Raw genomic sequence first — 10,913 nt, 5'->3', positions numbered from 1 at the left:
AAAAAATAAATAAGTTCCGAATGAGGCCTAGAATCAAATATATATGACTATTCAATATTACTTACAATATTTTTATTTGAATGAATTACTTCAGAGTACAAATTTGTGAGCGGTTTCGGTGGATTTTTAGCATGGATATGACATTAAATCTAAATATATATAACTCAAACGTGACTGACTGACTGACATAGTGATCTATCAACGCACAGCCCAAACCACTGGACGGATCGGGCTGAAATTTAGCATGCAGGTAGACGTTATGACGTAAGCATCCACTAAGAAAGGATTTTGATCAATTCAAAGTTTGTATGAAACTTTGTCAATTTTAAACCGATCGGGCTGAGACTTTGCATACATAAAGCTACTATGACGTAGGCATCCCCTAAGAAAGGATTTTGATAAATTCTACCCCTAAGGGGATAAATCAACGCGAGCGAAGCCGCGGGCAAAAGCTAGTAATAAATAAGTTCCGAATGAGTTTTAGAATCAAATAAATATGACTATTCAAGATTATAGTTATTTTTAAACTTTCGTGTTCAATCATCATTATCATCATCATCATCGCAGGAAGACGTCCACTGCTGGACATGGGCCTCTCCCAAAATCTATTTTGGAGGCTATTGCCACAATCGCCACGCTTGGCATGCAGGTTGGCGATTGCAGTGTGATGGTAGTTACTCAGTGGAACGCTGCTGCTCGTCCACTGGTCGATGAATCCCTTAGCCGCCTTTTACGACACCCACGGGAAGGGAGAGTGTGGTGCTCTGCTTACGGCGACACCACACGCACGTAATTTTAATTCGTATTTAATATAAATTATACTCGTGCTTCGTCCTCGAGATTAGTAACCTGTAAAGTAATAGAATATATGTAGTTACACGTAAGTGACACCACTTTGCACTGAAATGTGTAGGTATTAATGAATTAATTAATTAATTTTTTTTTTTTTTTTTGAAGGTACCTGACATTTCTTATTCGGTTGTCTCACATTGTAGCTTCATTCACGTTTCAGTGCTCGACCACTGCGCACGTCTCACTGTCTATACTAACGGTTGTTAAGTTTTCTTAGTGCAAAAATGCCAAAAAGGAAGAATTCCGATAACGATTTAGATAGTATAAGTAAGAAGATAAAAAAGCTGGAGAAAAAATTAAAACGCATGCGACGGCGTCGTATCAGTGATAGCAGCTCTCATGATTCAGCACCCGCTTCCGATGAACAAGCAAGTAAGTACCGGAATACTTCTATTTTTCGCCATATAAAGTACCGAACATGGTTGTCCAGTACATATTAACAAAAAAAAAAAAAAAATGGTTACATTTGAGTCCGAATTCTAAATAGAATATTCACAAGTATTACAGCAAGTCTCTAGTAGAACAGGCATATGGAAACATTACATTTTCCATACCAATTAAGTAGTATTAGTGAGTACTAACCCATTACAGAACTGGAACAGTTCTCCTATATACATACACATATCATTGATATTTTTAAGGTCTTACACAGTTAAGATTAATCTCTGGGATATCTGTTGTGTAATAGACCATGCCACCATGGCATAATCTCACATAGCCTACCAAAACAGTCTTCGGGACTGTTATTCAAGGCATTATAAACGGTTTCTCACAAAAAGGGGCAGGTCTTTGGGACTGACCCCTGTGGTGCTTACCGTGCCCACCAGGGCAATTCTATAACCAAATATATTGATATAAATTGATTAAAAAAAAAAAAAAAAAAATCTACTGACCTGTACTTCCCGTTTTTACAGTTCGGGATATACTGGACAGCTCAAGCTCACCCAAATTAGATACGACACCCTTTCAACCAGACATTCAAGAATTTATAATACCCACACCAACGAGCGAAATGGAGCCAACTGTTGACCTTCAAACCGAGCCATCGGTTGAAATCGAACCTGTCACTCAAACGGTTGAAAATGATGCTGGCACCATCGACACACTTGATAGCGTTGCCTTAGATATCTTGGGTGATGACCCATCTTCTGTAACAGAATATGGTAGAGATATTCACAAAGAACTTGCAAATCGCCTCCAACATATTGCGACTGATGGGCTGACTAAGGAAACCCGCAGAGAACTATGCAGCAAATATCTAATACCTGCAAACAGTACAAAATTTGCTGCGCCACTCGTAAACGCCGAAATAAAAGCGGCACTATCTGAAATCACAATAAAACGTGATAAAGGCATAGAATCGCGCCAGAAACAGCTTGCATCAGCAATCTCTGGGTTAGCTGGTGTACTCAATCAGGAGCTAAATTCTAAAGACAGGGATAGCTCACGCCTTAAAACTTTAATGGACGTTACTCGCATTTTATGCGATATACAGCACGCCGAATCTGTCACCAGACGCTATCTAGCAATGAGCACAATAAAAAAGGACCTCCGAGAGCACTTAACTAATACAAAAATAGACAAATATCTTTTCGGTGAAAATCTCAGCGAAACACTGAAAACCGCAAAAACGGTCTCTAAATCATATATTTAAAAATAAAAACCCAAACCAGACCTTACCCACAAAACACAACGGGAAATTTAAACTACAAAGCTCCGGTCCTAGCTCGCAGGCAACAACAGGGACCACAACGGAGCCGCGGGCCTGCTCCTCGCACGACAGCTCCACGACAGGGCCGGTACTCACAGAACCCGACGCACTTCAACTCGTCGAAGCCGTCGCAACCTCCGCCGAAACCCTCAGGACGTCGTTAAACATGGTAAAGTATGCCGGTCGACTTTCATTATTCTATAAACAGTGGGCGCTCATTACCGATGATCCCACTATACTATCATGGGTGAACGGTTACAGAATTAAATTCTCTTGTCCTCCTGTACAGAAACACGAACCAATAGTGGGCCAATACACCGACATTGAGAAAAGTCAATTCAATATGGCAATAACCGACCTATTAAACATGGGGGCCATTACTGAATGTTGTCCCGATAGGAATCAGTTCCTTTCAACAGTATTTCTTCGACCTAAACCTAATGGTAAATTTAGATTTATATTGAACTTAAAACAATTAAACAAATTCATTAAAACTGATCATTTCAAACTCGAAGACTTACGCACAGCGATTAAATTAGTTACCAGCAATTGCTTCATGGCAACACTGGATTTAAAAGATGCATATTTTTTAATTAAGGTGCACACAGACTCAAAAAAATACCTAAGATTCAAATGGTCAGGCAAAATATATGAATTTAATGTCCTACCATTTGGCTTAAACACCGCTCCATATACTTTCACAAAAATTATGAAACCAGTCATTAAACTTCTGCGCATGTGTGGCCTCTTATCCACAATTTATCTCGATGACTTATTTTTATTGGGACAAACATACAGTGATTGCGAACGCAACCTATTAATCTCTAAAAAATTATTACAAAGTCTCGGCTTTATAATCAACGAAACAAAAAGTAATTTCTCACCAGCAACAAAGTGCACATTTCTAGGCTTTATTATAGATTCAATAAAATTTAATATTACCTTGCCCGATGATAAAAAAGTATATATACAAACAGAACTCACCAAGGTGATAAAACTGAAACGATGCAAAATTAGAAAATTTGCACAAATAATAGGCCTTCTGGTATCCGCTTGTCCCGCTGTTGAATACGGTCTACTCTATACGAAGGAATTCGAACGGCACAAATATTTATACCTTAGAGAAGACCAAAATTATGATAAGTACATGCCCATACCAAACAGGTTATTACCTGACTTCAACTGGTGGTTAAAATGTATCAAATCATCCTCACGAAAAATTAGAATCGATGAGTATCATCGGGAGATATATACGGACGCCTCTACCACAGGATGGGGAGCGGCTTGTGGCGAAAATACAGCCAGTGGGTCATGGACAAAGGAAGAAAAGAAGAAACATATAAACGAGTTAGAGCTAATGGCTGCATTGTTTGGGATAAAAATATTTACCAAAGACCTCAGTAATTGTCAAATACTAATTCATATAGATAATTCTACTGCAATTGCTTACACAAACCGCATGGGTGGAATACAATTCCCCCACCTCACAAAAGTGTCCAAAGACATCTGGAAATGGTGCGAAGATAGAAATTTATATATATATGCTTCATACATAAAATCCACAGATAATGTAATCGCTGATGCAGAATCCAGACGAATACATCCTGATGCCGAATGGGAGCTAACTAGCGAAGCGTTTGAACTAGTTACGAGTCAGTTTGGAACCCCAAAAATTGATTTGTTTGCTAGTCGAATTAACGCCAAATGTAGTAATTTCGTATCCTGGCATAAAGACCCGGATGATATAGCCATAAACGCCTTTACCATTAAATGGTCAAAGACGTACTTTTATGCTTTCCCTCCATTTGCGATCATATTAAAAACATTAAGAAAAATCATATCAGACAAAGCAAGGGGCGTCATGGTGGTCCCTAGGTGGCCCACTCAACCATGGTACCCCATCTTCCGTAAATTACTCGTGACAAATACTATAATTTTTAAAAATAATACATGTATTATTATGCCTCCCAGCAGCAGTCAGAACTTGCAGTCGAAGCTTACCCTGGAAGTCGGAGTATTGTGCGGGCAGCACTATCGCGACGCAGTATACCAACCTCTTCGTTACAAATTATGATGGCCTCACTAACTGATAATTCTTACAAACAATATGATATAGCATTTAAGAAGTGGTTTGTTTTCTGTAACAAACATAAGGTAGATATTTACGAAGCATCCATTCCGATTATTCTGGCCTTCCTTGCAGAAAGTTACAATAACGGCTGTCAATTTGGCACTCTAAATTCATACAGATCTGCACTCTCACTTATATTAGGGCCCCGTCTAGCAAAAGACGACCGACTAACACGATTTTTTAAAGGTGTATACAGGCTACGTCCACCCCTGCCTAAATATGACGTAACGTGGGATACAGCCCCAATACTTGACGGCCTTGGCACTATGTACCCTAACGACCAGCTGTCTTTAGAAGATCTCAGTAAAAAATGCGTTACCTTATTAGCTCTCACTTCCGCACATAGGGTACAGACATTAGCACAAATTAATATAAACAATATTGAACATCTACCCACACGGGTTGTAATTAAAATACCAGACAGAATAAAAACTAGTAACCTGGGCTCCAAGCAACCCCTTTTAACTTTACCATTCTTTTCAGAAAGACCTCAAATATGCCCCTGTATAACATTGGTAGCATATATGGAAAGAACTCAAGCCTTACGCAAGAACAATAATAAACTGTTTATTGGCTTTAAGAGACCCCATAATAACGTAGGACCCCAGACCCTAAGTCGGTGGATAAAATCAACACTTCAAAAATGCGGAATCGATGTCTCTGTTTTCACGGCACATAGTACCCGACATGCTGCCACCTCAAAAGCTTACAATTGTGGCATATCTATCGACATAATTCGAAAGACGGCTGGATGGAGTGGTTCTTCGAGTACATTTGGAAAATTCTATAATAGAACTATCATAAACAATAACAATGATGGTTCATTTGCTAGAGCCATCCTAAATAATAATTAAAGAGTAGAAATTATTATTAATCATCAATCTAATATATGTATTTGATTTATTAATTGTATGTTTATTTACTATTTGTAGAGGACATATATATAGCATCAAGTCACTGGATGCTGGACAATTTAAAACAACCTTAAAACAATGGTTATTGTGTAAGTGCTTTTACAACTTAGATGAATATTACCTTGGTGGAGGGGAGTGACAAATTGTTTGATCTGAGTTGTGTTGTAGATAGTTATTTTATATATATTTTTTTTTGTTTTTGTAATTTGGTTATTTGATGTAATTGTATATTTTAATTTCATATTGTACGTCCGAAATGGATAAACTGGTCGTTTCCATATATGATGTAACACAGTTATAGACAATAAATGCTTATCTTATCTTATCTTATCATAATTTTTTGTTCATTTATTAGGTACTACTAAGTACACAACAAATGATTACAAATTAGTGGTTACGAATTATCTATGATAATTATGAATTCATTTAATCTCCTTATAATAATAAAATGATACTAAAAATAACGAGTTTATTTTAATCTTCATTATTTTCTGAACTAACTTTCAAAATCTACATATATTCTATTACTTTACAGGTTACTAATCTCGAGGACGAAGCACGAGTATAATTGATGATTAAACGAACTTACACAAGTGAAGTTCTATCATAATTATACGAAGTGCTTCGTCCGAAGAGATTAGTAACACATCCCTCCTCCCCTACCCGAACAATAAGTTCAGAAAATATAAAATAAACAAACGACTCTGAACTGAATGAAGCTACAATGTGAGACAACCGAATAAGAAATGTCAGGTACCTTCAAAAAAAAAAAAAAAATTAATTAATTCATTAATACCTACACATTTCAGTGCAAAGTGGTGTCACTTACGTGTAACTACATATATTCTATTACTTTACAGGTTACTAATCTCTTCGGACGAAGCACTTCGTATAATTATGATAGAACTTCACTTGTGTAAGTTCGTTTAATCATCAATTATTATTAACCGGGTCTTAACACGAATAATTTTATTGCAAATAAAGGTATTCACCTCTCTCGACGTTTCGACTAGGTTGCACTAGCCGTGGTCACCAGCTGACTGAAGTAACAGCGATGTCAATGTAGATAGCTGACAGTTTTTTCATCTACCGTCACTAGATTGTTCAACGAAAGTTCGCGACACACAGCACTCACTCACTTCTTTATATTATGTTTATTTGAATAAAAATTATTTCAATTTAGGAACATATAAGTTATCAGTTTCGCCAACCCATTTAAACAACCAAACCGTATAAAATGAAAACAAGGACAAGTGGATCATCATTGCCTTGCCTTTATCCCATTATTTGTGGTCGGCGCAGTATGTTATTCTCTTCCACTGCTCTCTATCGGTCGTCATATCTAAACATACTCTTCTTTTATTCATATCATCTTTCACACAATCCATCCATCTTTTCTTAGGGCGTCCCCTCCCTTTACACCCATCCACATTCATATTATACACTTTCCATAAGACATGATCCTGGTTCCTCATCATAACATGCCCATACCAGGACAAGTGGACTATTTTATGTTCTATACTAATATAACCAAGGAACAGGACATTGTTGACTACATCCGGACTAAAAGCAACCTGACATTGAGGGTGACGCAGTTGGAATCGAGCCACAGCGCGAGCTTCAAAGCGTTCGTGGCCCGGGTACCCACCAATATGCTGCCCACCTTCATGAAGGAGGATTACTGGCCGAAGGTGATGTATCGGCGCTACCGTGGCAGATTGCCGTCGTCAGTGCCGTGACCATAGAGACAATTTTATTTACATATTTTATTATTATTTCTTATGTATGTTAGTCTATAAGGTATTTATAATATGGGCCATGTAGCCTGAATTAAATAAATAAAAAAAATAGCAGTATACTTAAAACTGAGGGGAAATATCAGATAATTATCAGGTAACACTGCCAAGTTGTCAGGCATCACTCAGCGACTGTGGATGTCCATGACTGTGGTGTGTGCACGATGTATGGATTCCGTAAATCGTATTCCTTTTGTATGTAATTCGGATGGCAAACAAGCTGCCGGACCAGCAGATAAAAGGTAAACGGTAACAGTCAGTCATATGACGACCTCCGTTGTCTAGCGGTCTAGCACACCGCTTCACGACCGATGGTCGCGGGTTCGATTCCTCGCACGACACAAACATTTGTTTTCATGAGTATGATTGTTTGTATCGGTCTGGGTGTTTTCTATGTATAATATGTATGTATTTACAAAAAAAATATCGATGTTTTTGTATCAGTTATCTAGTTTCCATAACCCAAGTTTTAGCTAGCTTAACTTGCGTTGTTTTGCCTTAAAATAAAAAAAAATTTAGGGGTGAACTACCCCTAACATTTAGGGGGATGAAAAATAGATGTTGGCCGATTCTCAGACCTCAATACGCTCACAAAATTTCATGAGAATCGGTCAAGCCGTATCGGAGGAGTATGGCAACGAAAACTGTGACGTGTGAAAGTAAAATTAATGAAAATAGAGAGATTATACATATATAAATTAATTATATAAAAATTAATGAAAATAGAAAATAGAGATTTCATAGCAGAGCGCAGTGTCAGAAGTGTTATAAAACAAAATGTATAGACAGACCATCATATTATGAATATGGATAAAAGAATATATAAAAACTGCTAGTGTTTCTTATATGAATAACGTAATTACTTAATTCATTAATATAATACCTGAATTATTTAAACAGTACACCTTTCACTACAGTTTAGTGAAATTATTATAAGTAGACACAGTTACATGGACTTGTAGGTTACACTTTACGATATGAGAATAATAATACAAGCAAAATAATATTTATACATAGAAATAAAATTGCAGTGTCTGTTTGTAATATTGAAATAACCGTTTTTTACTACATGCATATGAATATAAATACGGTACATACACCAAAATAACATTTTTTACCATTTTTATCTGTCTCTCTGTTTGTTACGGCTAATCTCTGAAATGATTTATTGGCAGGTAGCTGATGTAATAAGGAGTAACTTGGGCTACATTTATTTTAGAAAAATTCTCTAATTAACTTTTTTGTTAAATTTCACGAGGACGAAGTCGCCAGTATATATAATAAACGATATATCTATCTATCTATCTATCTATGTAATAAGTAATCATATAATTTTATATATGAACATTCAAATTCAAAAATAATTTATTCATTTAGGACATTTTAGCCGTTTATTGTATTTTTTACATTGCACCGAATAAAATATTTTTCTTTCTTTCTTTCTTAAGATCGTGATTTTTTTGTAATTAATATTTTCCCCTACGGTCCAGTTCAGTATACAGATTCAATGGAGAAGAACTGCCAAGAAACTCGACTATTTTTTTTAAAGTCAGTTTATTTTTTATTAACATTGTACATTCATATAGGTATTGTATGGTGATCAGTAATTTAACAACGTATAAAACATTTAAGTTAATAATTTGTAAACTCGTACACAGCGGCAGCACACGCCTTGCTTACCTTGGTCGCTGGTCGTTGGTCGCAGTGTTGCCACTTTAACATACCAAAACTACCTACATTTTCATGCTATATTAATACAAACCACAGTAAACAAATACTACATTAAGATTTTTCATGAAAGACGTCTTTAATTAAATAATATTAGAAAATAGTATCTAAATAATTTGGACACTATTTTAATGACAAAGATTTCCGAAGTACTGTATATTTTATATTTTTCTAGGCACCCACCCAGGCTTCGCCCGGGTGTACATGTATTATATGTAAACCGTTAGCACAGCTCGGTGCACCATTCTATTATCATCCATAAAAAAAATACATATTGTACAGTTTGTCATCCTATTTATCGGCTCTTAAACGCTCACCATTGTTCTCACTCGACGATCACAGCTTAATGACGGCAGCAGTGCACGCAAGAGACGACATAATGCCTCCCTCTCTTTCTTATATATACTACACATGTATAATCACTTAATTCGATTACCATAAAATATGGAGTTACTACGTTTTTTAGTATACAATTGAAACTAGCTACACACCCCTGTTTCGCACGGGGTGTACATGTATTATACATATAAACCTTGCTCTTGAATCACTCTATCTATAAAAAAAACCGCATCAAAATCCGTTGCGTAGTTTTAAAGATTTAAGCATACATAGGGACGGACAGACAGCGACTGCGACTTTGTTTTATATGATTTTTAGTATTAAGAGAAACCCTGATGGTAAAAGACATATATTTTTAAAATTGACAATAAAAATGGAACAAGTGATAAAATATTTAATACGTATATATATATAAAAATATAATTATCAGATAATACGAAGGTAAAGATTATTCCAAAACCTAATATTTTTAGGAAAGTTCAATAATCACTGTACTTCAGCAATGAGTGGCTTATAGAGAGAAATATTATTAATAAATATTGTTTCACTATATAGTCAAGCCCTCTAAAAAATCCACCAGATGTATTGCTAAAACCAGTAAACTGGCAACACTCCTTGGCCTCTCATTGAGTTGCAAGCCGCGAACGACTTATTGTTCAAGCAGAGCCGGTAGCAACAAGCTAGCAAGTCAGGGATAAATTTTAAAATTAAGTGGAGAGATCACACAGCTCTGGCTACTCCCAAACTGAATACCTGAACTGTGATTGCTAGTGTATTTATCTGGATGTTATTTTCAATTGTCAATTTCAGGTCAATGACGACCTCGGTGGTCTAGCGGTCTAGCACACCGCTTTACGTCTGTTGGTCGCGGGTTCGATTCCTCGCACGGCACAAAGATTTGTATTCATGAGTATGATTGTTTGTATCGGTCTGGATGTTGTCTATGTATAATATGTATGTATTTACAAAAAAAAAAGAATTAAAAAAAATATCTATGTATTTGTTTCAGTTATCTAGTACCCATAACACAGGCTTTAGTTAGCTTAACTTGGATCTAGATGACGCTGTGTGAATTGTCCTGAGATTATTATTATTGTTTTTTTTTTCTCTCATTTTATTATTATTATTTCCAAGGGAAACTGCATGTAGGTCAATCTGATATATTAGTTTTGGATCGTCAGTCCCCAATTCCCTTCCCCCTAAAAAGGAAATTAAACTGAGACCAAATGTCGTTTGACTAAAGTTAGTATTTCATTTTATGGCAATTGCGTAAGGTTTTACAACAAAATACCATAGTCTGTTTTAAATCTGTCAGAAAAAAGATTTAAATGTCACACAAAACACTTCGTTTGCAAAAAAGCTTACTATAAAATTGAAGAATTCGTTAATGATAATAATGTTTTTATAGAAAAACTTTAAATCCATAGCACTGACAATATTAT

At 36.1% G+C, this 10,913-nt stretch overlaps 1 pseudogene; it reads left to right on the top strand.

The window, feature by feature from the left end:
• Positions 1-1,076: 1,076 nt before the first annotated feature.
• On the top strand, positions 1,077-2,727 carry LOC131841646 (uncharacterized; annotated as a pseudogene).
• Positions 2,728-10,913: the final 8,186 nt, after the last annotated feature.

The sequence above is a fragment of the Achroia grisella genome, unplaced genomic scaffold, assembly GCF_030625045.1.
Source record: "Achroia grisella isolate CSIRO2021 unplaced genomic scaffold, CSIRO_AGI_Agris_v1 utg1866, whole genome shotgun sequence".
NCBI classification, from domain to species: Eukaryota; Metazoa; Arthropoda; class Insecta; order Lepidoptera; family Pyralidae; genus Achroia; species Achroia grisella.
The sequence above is the reverse complement of the archived record's forward strand: the minus strand, read 5'-3'. Positions and strand labels throughout refer to the sequence as shown.